This window comes from Orcinus orca, chromosome 10, assembly GCF_937001465.1.
Source record: "Orcinus orca chromosome 10, mOrcOrc1.1, whole genome shotgun sequence".
NCBI lineage: Eukaryota > Metazoa > Chordata > Mammalia > Artiodactyla > Delphinidae > Orcinus > Orcinus orca.
The window spans coordinates 67170313-67185365 of record NC_064568.1 but is presented as its reverse complement, the minus strand read 5'-3'; positions in this window follow the sequence as shown (position 1 = coordinate 67185365).

Below are 15053 nucleotides of genomic sequence, written 5' to 3'. Positions count from 1 at the left end.
AAGAATGCCAGTGGTAGTTTGATAGGGATTGCATTGAATCTGTAGATTGCTTTGGGTAGTAGAGTCATTTTCACAATGTTGATTCTTCAAGTCCAAGAACATGGTATATCTCTCCATCTATTTGTATCATCTTTAATTTCTTTCATCAGTGTCTTATAATTTTCTGCATACAGGTCTTTTGTCTCCTTAGGTAGGTTTATTCCTAGATATTTTATTCTTTTTGTTGCAATGGTAAATGGGAGTGTTTTCTTGATTTCACTTTCAGAGTTTTCATCATTAGTGTATAGGAATGCCAGAGATTTCTGTGCATTAATTTTGTATCCTGCTACTTTACCAAATTCATTGATTAGCTCTAGTAGTTTTCTGGTGGCATCTTTAGGATTCTCTGTGTATAGTATCATGTCATCTGCAAACAGTGACAGCTTTACTTCTTTTCCGATTTGGATTCCTTTTATTTCCTTTTCTTCTCTGACTGCTGTGGCTAAAACTTCCAAAACTATGTTGAATAAGAGTGGTGAGAGTGGGCAACCTTGTCTTGTTCCTGATCTTAGTGGAAATGCTTTCGGTTTTTCACCATTGAGGATGATGTTTGCTGTGGGCTTGTCATATATGGCCTTTATTATATTGAGGAAAGTTCCCTCTATGCCTACTTTCTGCAGGCTTTTTATCATAAATGGGTGTTGAATTTTGTTGAAAGCTTTCTCTGCATCTATTGAGATGATCATATGGTTTTTCTCCTTCAATTTGTTAATATGGTTTATCACATTGATTGATATTTGTATATTGAAGAATCCTTGCATTCCTGGAATAAACCCCACTTGATCATGGTGTATGATCCTTTTAATGTGTTGTTGGATTCTGTTTGCTAGTATTTTGTTGAGGATTTTTGCATCTATATTCATCAGTGATATTGGCCTGTAGTTTTCTTTCTTTGTGACATCTTTGTCTGGTCTTGGTATCAAGGTGATGGTGGCCTCGTAGAATGAGTTTGGGAGTGTTCCTCCCTCTGCTGTATTTTGGAAGAGTTTGAGAAGGATAGGTGTTAGCTCTTCTCTAAATGTTTGATAGAATTCGCCTGTGAAGCCATCTGGTCCTGGGCTTTTGTTTGTTGGAAGATTTTTAATCACAGTTTTAATTTCAGTGCCTGTGATTGGTCTGTTCATATTTTCTATTTCTTCCTGATTCAGTCTTGGCAGGTTGTGCATTTCTAAGAATTTGTCCATTTCTTCCAAGTTGTCCATTTTATTGGCATAGAGTTGCTTGTAGTAATCTCTCATGATCTTTTGTATTTCTAAAGTGTCAGTTGTTAGTTCTCCTTTTGCATTTCTAATTCTGTTGATTTGAGTCTTCTCCCTTTTTTCCTTGATGAGTCTGGCTAATGGTTTATCAATTTTGTTTATCTTCTCAAAGAATCAGCTTTTAGTTTTATTGATCTTTGCTATCGTTTCCTTCATTTCTTTTTTATTTATTTCTGATATGATTTTTATGATTTCTTTCCTTCAGCTAACTTTGGGCTATAAACTTCCCTCGTAGAACTGCTTTTGGTGCATCCCATAGCTTTTGGGTCATCGTATCTCCATTGTCATTTGTTTCTAGGTATTTTTTAATTTCCTCTTTGATTTCTTCAGTGATCACTTCGTTATTAAGTAGTGTATTGTTTAGCCTCCATGTGTTTGTATTTTTTTACAGATCTTTTCCTGTAATTGATTCTAGTCTCATAGCGTTGTGGTCAGAAAAGATACTTGATACGATTTCAATTTTCTTAAATTTACCAAGGCTTGATTTGTGACCCAAGATATGATCTATCCTGGAGAATGTTCCATGAGAACACTTGAGAGAAATGTGTATTCTGTTGTTTTTGGATGGAATGTCCTATAAATATCAATTAAGTCCATCTTGTTTAATGTATCATTTAAGGCTTGTGTTTCCTTATTTATTTTCATTGTGGATGACCTGTCCATTGGTGAAAGTGGGGTGTTAAAGTCCCCTACTATGAATGTGTTACTGTCGATTTCCCCTTTTATGGCTGTTAGTATTTGCCTTATGTATTGAGGTGCTCCTATGTTGGGTGCATAAATATTTACAATTGTTATATCTTCTTCTTGGATTGATCCCTTGATCATTATGTAGTGTCCTTCTTTGTCTCTTCTAATAGTCTTTATTTTAAAGTCTATTTTGTCTGATATGAGAATTGCTACTCCAGCTTTCTTTTGGTTTCCATTTGCATGCAATATCTTTTTCCATCCCCTTACTTTCAGTCTGTATGTGTCTCTAGGTCTGAAGTGGGTCTCTTGTAGACAGCATATATATGGGTCTTGCTTTTGTATCCATTCAGCCAATCTGTGTCTTTTGGTGGGAGCATTTAGTCCATTTACATTTAAGGTAATTATTGATATGTATGTTCCTATTCCTATTTTCTTAATTGTTTTGGGTACGTTATTGTAGGTCTTTTCCTTCTCTTGTGTTTCTTGCCTAGAGAAGTTCCTTTAGCATTTGTTGTAAAGCTGGTTTGGTGGTGCTGAACTCTCTCAGCTTTTGCTTGTCTGCAAAGGTTTTAATTTCTCCATCAAATCTGAATGAGATCCTTGCTGGGTAGAGTAATCTTGGTTGCAGGTTTTTGTCCTTCATCACTTTAAATATGTCCTGCCACTCCCTTCTGGCTTGCAGAGTTTCTGCTGAAAGATCAGCTGTTAACTTTATGGGGATTCCCTTGTGTGTTATTTTTCCCTTGCTGCTTTTTTTTTTGTGTGTGTGGTATGCAAGCCTCTCACTGTTGTGGCCTCTCCTGTTGCAGAGCACTGGCTCCGGACGTGCAGGCTCCGGACGTGTAGGCTCCGCAGCCACGGCTCATGGGCCCAGCGCTCCGCGGCTCACGGGGCCCAGCACTCCGCGGCATGTGGGATCTTCCTGGACCGGAGCACGAACCCGCGTCCCCTGCATTGGCAGGCGGACTCTCAACCACTGCACCACTTGGAATGCCCTCCCTTGCTGTTTATAATATGTTTTCTTTGTATTTAATTTTTGACAGTTTGATTAATATGTGTCTTGGTGTATTTCTCCTTGGATTTATCCTGTATGGGACTCTCTGTGCTTCCTGGACTTGATTAACTATTTCCTTTACCATATTAGGGAAGTTTTCAACTATAATCTCTTCAAATATTTTCTCAGTCCCTTTCTTTTTCTCTTCTTCTTCTGGGACCCCTATAATTCGAATGTTGGTGCGTTTAATGTTGTCCCAGAGGTCTCTGAGACTGTCCTCAGTTCTTTTCATTCTTTTTTCTTTATTCTGCTCTGCAGTAGTTATTTCCACTGTTTTATCTTCCAGGTCACTTATCCGTTCTTCTGCCTCAGTTATTCTGCTATTGATCCCATCTAGAGTATTTTTAATTTCATTTATTGTGTTGTTCATCGTTGTTTGTTTCATCTTTAGTTCTTCTAGGTCCTTGTTAAATGTTTCTTGCATTTTGTCTATTCTATTTCCAAGATTTTGGATCATATTTACTATCATTATTCTGAATTCTTTTTCAGGTAGACTGCCTATTTCCTCTTCATTTGTTAGGTCTGGTGGGTTTTTATCTTGCTCCTTCATCTGCTGTGTGTTTTTCTGTCTTCTCATTTTGCTTATCTTACTGTGTTTGAGGTCTCCTTTTTGCAGGCTGCATGTTCATAGTTCCCGTTGTTTTTGGTGTCTGTCCCCAGTGGCTAAGGTTGGTTCAGTGGGTTTTGTAGGCTTCCTGGTGGAGGGGACTAGTGCCTGTGTTCTGGTGGATGAGGCTGGACCTTGTGTTTCTGGTGGGCAGGTCCACGTCTGGTGGTGTGTTTTGGGGTGTCTGTGGCCTTATTATGATTTTAGGCAGCCCCTCTGCTAATGGATGTGGTTGTGTTCCTGTCTTGCTAGTTGTTTGGCATGGGGTGTCCAGCACTGGAGCTTGCTGGTCGTTGAGTGAAGCTGGGTTCTGGTGTTGAGATGGAGATCTCTGGGAGATTTTCACCATTTGATATTATGTGGAGCTGTGAGGTCTCTTGTGGACTAGTGTCCTGAAGTTGCTCTCCCACCTCAGAGGCACAGCACTGACTCCTGGCTGCAGCACCAAGAGCCTTTCATCCACACGGCTCAGAATAAAAGGGAGAAAAAGTAGAAAGAAAGAAAAGAAAGAAAAGAAAGAAAGAAAGAAATGAAGGAAGGAAGGAGGGAAGGAAGGAAAAAAGACAGAAAGAAGATAAACTAAAATAAAATAAAGATAAAATATAATAAAGTTATTAAAATAAAAAATAATTAAGAAAAAAAAATGGATGGATAGAACCCTAGGACAAATGGTGGAAGCAAAGCTATACAGACAAAATCTCACACAGAAGCATACACATACACACTCAAAAAGACGAAAAGGGGAAAAAAATCATAAATCTTGCCCTCAAAGTCCACCTCCTCAATTTGGGATGATTCGTTGTCTAAAGGAGGGAAGGATGGAAAGAAAGAAAGAAAGAAGATAAACTAAAATGAAATAAAGTTATTAAAATCAAAAATAATTTTTAAGAAAAACAAAAAACGGATGGATAGAACCCTAGGGCAAATGGTGGAAGCAAAGCTATACAGACAAAATCTCACACAGAAGCATACACATACACACTCACAAAAAGAGGAAAAGCGGAAAAAATCATAAATCTTGCTCTCAAAGTCCACCTCCTCAATTTGGGATGATTCGTTGTCTATTCATGTATTCCACAGATGCAGGGTACATCAAGTTGATTGTGGAGCTTTAAATTGCTGCTTCTGAGGCTGCTGGGAGAGATTTCCCTTTCTCTTCTTTGTTCTCACAGCTCCCAGGGGCTCAGCTTTGGATTTGGCCCCGCCTCTGCGTGTAGGTCGCCGGAGGGCGTCTGTTCTTCGCTCAGACAGGACAGTGTTAAAGGAGCCGCTGATTCGGGGGCTCTGGCTCCCTCAGGCCGGGGGTGGGAGGGGCGCAGGGCGAGCCTGCGGTGGCAGAGGTCGGCGTGACGTTGCACCAGCCTGAGGTGCGCCGTAAGTTCTCCCGGGGAAGTTGTCCCTGGATCCCGGGACCCTGGCAGTGGTGGGCTGCACAGGCTCCCCGGAAGGGGGTGTGGATAGTGACCTATCCTCGCACACAGGCTTCTTGGTGGAGGCAGCAGCAGCCTTAGCGTCTCATGCCCGTCTCTGGGGTCCGCGCTTTTAGCCGCGGCTCGCGCCCGTCTCTGGAGCTCCTTTAAGCCGCGCTCTTAATCCCCTCTCCTCGCGCACCAGGAAACAAAGAGGGAAGAAAGTCTCTTGCCTCTTCGGCAGGTCTAGACTTTTCCCCGGACTCCCTCCCTGCTAGCCGTGGTGCACTAACCCCTTCAGGCTGTGCTCACGCCGCCAACCCCAGTCCTCTCCTTGCGCTCGACTAAAGCCCGAGCCTCAGATCCCAGCCCCGCCCGCCCTGGCGGGTGAGCAGACAAGCCTCTTGGGCTGGTGAGTGCCGTTCGGCACCGATCCTCTGTGCGGAAATCTCTCCACTTTTCCCTCCACACCCCTGTTGCTGTGCTCTCCTCCGCAGCTCCAAAGCTTTGCCTCTCCGCCACCCGCAGTCTCCGCCCGCGAAGGGGCTTCCTAGTGTGTGAAAACCTTTCCTCCTTCACTGCTCCCTCCCACTGGTGCAGGTCCCGTCCCTATCCTTTTGTCTCTGTTTATTCTTTTTTCTTTTGCCCTACCCAGGTACGTGGGGAGTTTCTTGCCTTTTGGGAGGTCTCAGGTCTTCTGCCAGCGTTTAGTAGGTGTTTTGTAGGAGTTGTTCCTCGTGTAGATGTATTTCTGGTGTATCTGTGGGGAGGAAGGTGATCTCCGCGTCTTACTCTTCCGCCACCTTCCCATTTTCACAATATTGATTCTTCCAATCCAAGAACATGGTATGTCTCTCTATCTGTTGGTATCATCTTTAATTTCTTTCATCAGTCTCTTATAGTTTTCTGCATACAGGTCTTTTGTCTCCCTAGGTAGGTTTACTCCTAGGTATTTTATTCTTTTTGTTGCAGTGGTAAATGGGAGTGTTTCCTTAATTTGTCCTTCAGATTTTTCAACATTAGTGTATAGGAATGCAAGAAATTTCTGTGCATTAATTTTATATCCTGCTACTTTACCAAATTCATTGATTAGCTCTAGTAGTTTTCTGGTGGCATCTTTAGGATTCTCTATGTATAGTATCATGTCATCTGCAAACAGTGACAGTTTTACTTCTTCTTTTCTGATTTGGATTCCTCTTATTTCTTTTTCTTCTCTGACTGCTGTGGCTAAAACTTCCAAAACTATGTTGAATTATAGTGGTGAGAGTGGGCAACCTTGTCTTGTTCCTGATCTTAGTGGAAATGGTTTCAGTTTTTCACCATTGAGGACGATGTTGGCTGTGGGTTTGTCATATATGGCCTTTATTATGTTGAGGTAAGTTCCCTCTATGCCTTGTTTCTGGAGGGTTTTTATCATAAATGGGTGTTGAATTTTGTTGAAATCTTTCTCTGCATCTATTGAGATGATCATGTGGTTTTTCTCCTTCAATTTGTTAATATGGCGTATCACATTGATTGATTTGCATATGTTGAAGAACCCTTGCATCCCTGGGATAAATCCCACTTGATCATGGTGTATGATCCTTTTAATGTGCTGTTGGATTCTGTTTGCTAGTATTTTGTTGAGGATTTTTGGATCTATGTTCATCAGTGATATTGGCCTGTAGTTTTCTTTTTTTGTGACATCTTTGTCTGGTTTTGGTATCAGGGTGATGGTGGTCTTTTAGAATGAGTTTGGGAGTGTTCCTCCCTCTGCTATATTTTGGAAGAGTTTGAGAAGGATGGGTGTTAGCTCTTCTCTAACTGTTTGATAGAATTCGCCTGTGAAGCCATCTGGTCCTGGGCTTTTGTTTGTTGGAAGACTTATTTTTTTAAAGATTTGTTTTTTTGCTTGTTTTTTGTTTATTTATTTAATATATTTTTGGCTGCATTGGGTCTTTGTGGCTGCGTGCAGGCTTTCTCTAGTTGCAGCGAGTGGGGGCTTCTATTTGTTGTGGTGCGTGGGCTTCTCATTGAGGTGGCTTCTCTTGTTGCAGAGCACAGGCTCTAGGCACACGGGCTTCAGTAGTTGTGGCTTGTGGGCTCTAGAGTGCAGGCTTAGTAGTTGTGGCGCACGGGCTTAGTTGCTCCTTGGCATGTGGGATCTTCCTGGACCAGGGCTCAAACCCGTGTCCCCTGCATTGGCAGGTAGATTCTTAACCACTGCGCCACCAGGGAAGCCCTGTTGGAAGATTTTAAATCACAGTTTGAATTTCAGTGCTTGTAGTCGGTCTGTTTATATTTTCTTTTTCTTCCTGGTTCAGTCTTCGAAGGTTGTGCTTTTCTAAGAATTTGTCCATTTCTTCCAGGTTGTCCATTTTATTGGCATAGAGTTGCTTGTAGTAATCTCTCATGATCCTTTGTATTTCTGCAGTGTCAGTTGTTACTTCTCTGTTTTCATTTCTAATTCTATTGATTTGAGTCTTCTCCCTTTTTTTCTTGATGAGTCTGGCTAATGGTTTATCGATTTTGTTTATCTTCTCAAAGAACCACCTTTTAGATTTATTGATCTTTACTATCGTTTCCTTCATTTCTTTTTCATTTATTTCTGATCTGATCTTTATGATTTCTTTCCTTCTGCTAATTTTGGTGTTTTTTTGTTGTTGTTCTTCTTTCTCTAACTGCTTTAGGTGTGTAAGGTTAGGTTGTTTATTTGAGATTTTTCTTGTTTCTTGAGGTAGGATTGTATTGCTATAAACTTCCCTCTTAGAACTGCTTTTGCTGCATCCCATAGCTTTTGGGTCATTGTGTTTACATTGTCATTTGTTTCTAGGTATTTTTTGATTTCCTCTTTGATTTCTTCAGTGATCTCTTGGTTATTTAGTAGTGTATTGTTTAGCCTCCATATGTTTGTATTTTTTACAGATTTTTTCCTGTAATTGATATCTGGTCTCATAGCATTGTGGTCGGAAAAGATACTTGATACGATTTCAATTTTCTTAAATTTACCAAGGCTTGATTTGTGACCCAATATATGATCTATCCTGGAGAATGTTCCATGAGCACTTGAGAAGAAAGTGTATTCTGTTGTTTTTGGATGAATGTCCTGTAAATATCAATTAAGTCCATCTTGTTTAATGTATGATTTAAAGCTTGTGTTTCCTTACTTATTTTCATTTTGGATGATCTGTCCTTTGGTGGAAGTGGGGTGTTAAAGTCCCTTACTATGATTGTGTTACTGTCGATTTCCCCTTTTCTGGCTGTTAGCATTTGCCTTATGTTTTGAGGTGCTCCTATGTTGGGTGCATAAATATTTACAATTGTTATATCTTCTTCTTGGATTGATCCCTTGATCATTATGTAGTGTCCTTCTTTGTCTCTTCTAATAGTCTTTATTTTAAAGTCTATTTTGTCTGATATGAGAATTGCTACTCCAGCTTTCTTTTGATTTCCATTTGCATGGAATATCTTTTTCCATTCCCTCACTTTCAGTCTGTACATGTCCCTAGGTCTGACGTGGGTCTCTTGTAGACAGCATATATACTGTCTTGTTTTTGTATCCATTCAGCCAGTCTGTGTCTTTTGGTTGGAGTATTTAATCCATTTATATTTAAGGTAATTATCAATATGTATGTTCCTATTACCATTTTCTTAATTGTTTTGGGTTTGTTTTTGTAGGTCTTTTCCTTCTCTTGTGTTTCCTGCCTAGAGAATTTCCTTTAGCATTTGTTGTAAAGCTGGTTTGGTGGTGCTGAATTCTCTTAGCTTTTGCTTGTCTGTAGAGGTTTTAATTTCTCTGTCCAATCTGAATGAGATCCTTGCTGGGTAGAGTAATCTTGGTTGTAGGATTTTGCCTTTTATCACTTTAAATATGTCCTGCTGCCACACCCTCTGGCTTGCAGAGTTTCTGCTGAAAGATCAGCTGTTAACCTTATGGTGATTCCCTTGTAATTTGTTGCTTTTTCCCTTGCTGTTTTTAATATTTTTCTTTGTATTTTATTTTTGATAGTGTGATTAATATGTTTCTTGGCATGTTTCTCCTTGGATTTATGCTGTATGGGACTCTCTGCGCTTCCTGGACTTGATTGACTATTTCCTTTCCCATATTAGGGAAGTTTTCAACTATAATCTCTTCAAATATTTTTGAAGCAGTCCCTTTCTTTTTCTCTTCTTCTTCTGGGACCCCTATGGTGCGTTTAATGTTGTCCCAGAGGTCTCTGAGACTGTCCTCAATTCTTTTCATTCTTTTTTCTTTATTCTGCTCTGTGGTAGTTATTTCCACTATTTTATCATCCAGGTCACTTATCCATTCTTCTGTCTCAGTTATTCTGCTATTGAGTCCTTCTAGAGAATTTTTAATTTCATTTATTGTGTTGTTCATCATTGTTTGATTGCTCTTTAGTTCTTCTAGTTCCTTGTTAAACCTTTCTTGCATTTTGTCCATTCTATTTCCAAGATTTTGGATCATCTTTACTATCATTACTCTGAATTCTTTTTCAGGTAGACTGCATATTTCCTCTTCGTTTCGTCTGGTGGGTTTTTACCTTGCTCCTTCATCTGCTGTGTATTTGTCTGTCTTCTCAGTTTGCTTGACTTACTGCATTTGGGGTCTCCTTTTCGCAGGCTGCAGGTTTGTAGTTCCCGTTTTTTTGGTGTCTGCCCCCAGTGGGTAAGGTTGGTTCAGTGGGTTGTATAGGCTTTCTGGTGGAGGGGACTGGTGCCTGTGTTCTAGTGGATGAGGCTGGATCTTGTCTTTCTGGTGGGCAGGACTGCATCCGGTGGTGTATTTTGGGGTGTCTGTGAACTTATTATAATTTTAGGCAGCCTCTCTGCTAATGGGTGGGGTTGTGTTCCTGTCTTGCTAGTTATTTGGCATGGGGTGTCCAGCACTGGAGCTTGCTGGTCGTTGGGTGGAGCTGGGTCTTAATGTTGAGATGGAGATCTCTGGGAGAACTCACGCCAATTGATATTATGTGGGGCCAGGAGGTCTCTGGTGGATCAGTGTCCTGAAGTTGGCTCTCCCATCTCAGAGGCTCAGGCCTGACACCCAGCCAGAGCACCAAGACCCTGTCAGCCACATGGCTCAGAAGAAAAGGGAGAAAAAAAGCAAAGAAAGAAAAAAATTAAAAAATTAAAAAAAGTTATTAAGATAAAAAAATGTATATTATTAAATTTAAAAATTAGTAAAAAAAAAAAAAGAAGAGAGCAACCAAACCAATAAAGAAATCCACCAATGATAACAAGCACTAAAAACTATACTAAAACAAAACAAAACAAAATGGACACACAGAACCCTAGGACAAATGGTAAAAGCAAACCTATACAGACAAAATCACACAAAGAAGCATACACATGCACACTCACAAAAAGAAAAGGGAAAAAAGAATTATATATGTGTGTGTACACACACACACACACACACACACACACGTATATATAAAGGAAGCATCAACCAAATCAATAACCAAATCTACCAATAATAATAGGCTCTAAATACTAAACTAAGATAAACATAAAACCAGAAACAAATTAGATGCAGAAGGCAAACCGCAAGTCCACAGTTGCTCCCAAAGTCCACTGCCTCAATTTTGGGATGATCGTGGTTTATTCAGGTATTCCACTGATGCAGGGTACATCAAGTTGATTGTGGAGATTTAATCTGCTGCTCCTGAGACTGCACGGAGAAATTTCCCTTTCTCTTCTTTGTTTGCAGAGCTCCTGGGGTTCAGCTTTGGATTTGGCCTGGACTCTGTGTATAGGTCGCCTGAGGGTGTCTGTTCTTCACTCAGACAGGACGGGGTTAAAGGAGCAGCTGATGAGGAGACACTGGCTCACTCAGGCCGTGGGGAGGGAGGGGTACAGAATGCGGCAGCAGAGGCTGGCGTGACATTGCGCTAGCCTGAGGCGTGCCGTGTGTTTTCCTGGGGAAGTTGTCCCTGGGTCATGGGACCCTGGCAATGGTGGGCTGCACAGGCTCCTGGGACGGGAGGTGTGTAGATAGTGACCTGTGCTCGCACACAGGCTTCTTGGTGGCTGCAGCAGCAGCCTTAGTGTTTCATGCCTGTCTCTGGTGTCTGCGCTGATAGCCGCGGCTTGTGCCCATGTCTGGAGCTCGTTTAGGCGGTGCTCTGAATCCCCTCTCCTCGTGCACCCCGAAACAATGGTCTCTTGCCTCTTAGGTCCAGACTTTTTCCCGGACTCCCTCCCGGCTAGCTGTGGCGCACTAGCCCTCTTCAGGCTGTGTTCACGCAGCCAACCCCAGTCCTCTCCCTGGGATCCGACCTCTGAAGCCCGAGCCTCAGCTCCCAGCCCCCACCTGCCCCAGTGGGTGAGCACACAAGCCTCTCGGGCTGGTGAGTGCTGGTTGGCACCAATCTGTGCGGGAATCTCTCTGCTTTGCCCTGTGCACCCCTATTGCTACACTCTCCTCCGTGGCTCCGAAGCTTCCCTCCCTGCCCACCACTCTTTCCACCAGTGAAGGGGCTTCCTAGTGTGTGGAAACCTTTCCTCCTTCACAGCTCCCTTCCACTGGTGCAGGTCCCGTCCCTATTCTTTTGTCTCTGTTTTTTTTTTTCTTTTGCCCTACCCAGGTACATGGGGAGTTTCTTGCCTTTTGGGAAGTCTGAGGTCTTCTGCCAGTGTTCAGTAGGTGTTCTGTAGGAGTTGTTCCACATGTAGATGTATTTTTGATATATTTGTGGGGAGGAAGGTGATCTCCACATCTTACTCCTCCACCATCTTGAAGGTTCCCCTCCCTCCCTTTTTTAATAGCCCTGGTGATTATACTGGGCTGTTCTAGATAATCCAGGATAATCTCCCTGTCTCAAGACCCTTGATTTTACACATTTGTAAAGTATCTTCTGCCACATAAGGTAACATATTCACAGGTTCTGTTGATTAATTGGGATGTGGACATCTTTAGGGAGCTATTACTCACCCTCTATTTCCATTTTTCTGAGTGTTTTAAAAATCATGAACGGGTGTTTGTCAAATTTTTCTGCATCAATTGGTAAGATAATGTGATTTTTCTTCTTTAGCTTATTAATATGTTGGATTATATGGACTGATCTTCAAATATTGGTCAGCCGTGCAGTCCTGGAATGAACTTTACTTGGTTATGATGTATAATTCTTTTTATATATATCTGAATTCTATTAGCTAATATTTTGTTACAAATTTTTTTGTGTCTACATTCATGAGAGAAGTATTGGTCTATAGTTTTCTTTCTTTGTATTTCCTTTGTTGGTCTTGGCATCAGGGTAATATTAGCTTATAGAATAAATGAATTAGGCATTCATACACTTCTGTTTTCTGAAACAGATTGTGTAGAACTGGTATTAATTATTTAAACATTTGGTAGAATTCTTCAGTGAAATCATCTGGGCTTAGAGTTTTTTTTAAAATTATGGATTCAATTTTTACAGTGCTACTCAAATTATCTATTTCACAGTGGGTGAGTTGTGATAGTGTATGTTTTTTGAGGAATTGTTCTATTTAGTCTAAGTTGTTAAATTTACATGTTTAGAGTTAGTGCATAGTGTTCTGTTATTATCCTTCTGATGTCTGCAGGGTATGTAGCAGTAGCCATAGTTTTATCCCTGATATTGGTAATCTGTCTTCTCTCTTTTTTTTTCTTTGTCAGTTTAGCTACAGTTTTGTGAATTTTATTGATCATATCATAAAAGAAGCTCTTTGCTTCATTGGTTTTTTCCTACTTCCTGTTTTCATTTTCATTTATTTCTGCTTTTATCTTTATTATTTCCTTCCTTCTCCTTGCTTTGCATTTATTTTGCTCTTTTTTTGAGGTTCTTGAGGGTAGAAGCCTAGATTACTGATTTAAGACTTTTCCTCTTTCACAGCGTATGCATTTACTGCTATGAATTTCCTTCTCAGCACTACATTACCTTGTCCCACAAATTTGGGTATGTTGTATGTTCATTTTCATTCAGTTTAATATTTATTTTGATTCCCCTTGAGATTTATTTCTCTTTGACTCATGGATTACCTAGAAGTGTGTTATTGCCAAGTGTTTTAGAGAATTTTCTGTTATCTTTGTTATTGATTTCTACTTTGATTCTATTGTTTTTCAAGAACACACTGTGTATTATTTTAATTCTTCTAAATTTGTTGAGGTTTATTTTTGGCCCGGGATATGGTCTATCTTGGTATTTGTTCCTTGGGCACTCATCCTGCTGTTGTTGGCCAAAGTGTTCTGTACTGTCAGTGAGATCCTGTTGGTTGATGGTGTTGATTTCTTCTGTATCCTTGCTGATATTCTCTCTAGTTGTTCTACCAGCTGTTGACAGAGTTTCTAATTGAGTTGAATCTCCAGCTCTATTTGTTGTATTGATATTAGTCTGCTTAGGCTGCCGTAATGATATACTGTAGAAATTTATTTCTCACAGTTCTGGAGGCTGGAAAGCCCCAGATCAAGTTCTAGGAGGGTCATTTTCTGGTGAGGAGTCTCTTCCTGACTTGTAGACAGTCACCTTCTTGCTGTGTTTTCACATGGTCTTTCCTTGGTGCCTGTGTCTGACGAGATTGATCTCTCTTTCTCTCTCTCTCTCTCTTCCTCTTCTTGTAAAGCCAGTAATCCTACTGAATTAGGATCTCACCCTTATGACCCAATTTAACCTTAATTACCTCCTAAACGCCCTATTTCCAAATACAGTCAAATTGGGAGTTAGGGCTTCAACATATGAATTTTGGAGGGGCACAGTTCAGTCCATAGCATGTGTGGATTTGTCTATTTCCCTTTTTAACTCAGTTTTTGCTTCACATATTTTACAGCTCTGTTGTTTGGTCCATACACATGTAGGATTGATATGTTTTCTTGGTGCACCGACCTTTAATCATTATATAATACCGTCTTCTCTCTTATAATTTTCTTTGTTCTGAAGTCTACTTTATAAGATATTAACATAGCCATTCCTTTCTTTTTTTTTCCTGTACGCTGGCCTCTCACTGTTGTGGCCTCTCCCATTGCGGAGCACAGGTTCCGGACGCGCAGGCTCAGTGGCCATGGCTTACGGGCCCAGCCGCTCCGCGGCATGTGGGATCTTCCCAGACCGGGGCACAAACCTGTGTCCTCTGCATCAGCAGGCGGACTCTCCCTGCGCCACCAGGGAACCCCCTCACTCCTTTCTTTTGATTAATGTTTACATTATATATCTTTTTTCCATCCTTTTATTGTCAACCTGCCTATATTATTGTTTTTTGAGGTGGGTTTCTTATAGATAGCATATAGTTGGCTCATGTTTTTTAATCTCCTCCAGTCTTTTTTTTTTTTTTTTTTTTTTAATTTATTTATTTATGGCTGTGTTGGGTCTTCCTTTCTGTGCAAGGGCTTTCTCTAGTTGTGGCAAGCGGGGGCCACTCTTCATCGCAGTGCGCGGGCCTCTCAGTATCACGGCCTCTCTTGTTGCGGAGCACAGGCTCCAGACGCACAGGCTCAGTAGTTGTGGCTCACGGGCCTAATTGCTCCGAGGCATGTGGGATCTTCCCAGACCAGGGCTCGAACCCGTGTTCCCTGCATTGGCAGGCAGATTCTCAACCACTGCGCCACCAGGGAAGCCCTCCTCCAGTCTTTCAATTGATGTTTTTAGACTGTTTAGACTGTTTTTAGACTGTTTTTAGACTGTTCATGTAATTATGATATGCTAGGGCTTAAGTCTGTCATTTAATTTTTTGTTTTCTAGTTATTCTGTTTTCATTTTTCTATTTTTCCTGTCTCCCTGTGAGTTACTTGAAAACATTTTAAAATTCCATTTCTATTTATCTTAGTGTTTGTGAGTTTATCTCTTTGAATAACTCTTTTATTTAGTGTTTGCTCTAGGTATTACATATATACGTAACTCTCCACAGTCTATTGGTATCATCATTTACCAGTTCAAGTAATGTATAGAAACCTTACCTTGTTTTATATCCCCTCATCCTCCTCATTTAAAAGATAATTGTTTTAAACATTTCCTCTACTTGCATTTCGAACAATATTAAACTGCATTAGGATTTTGCTTCAA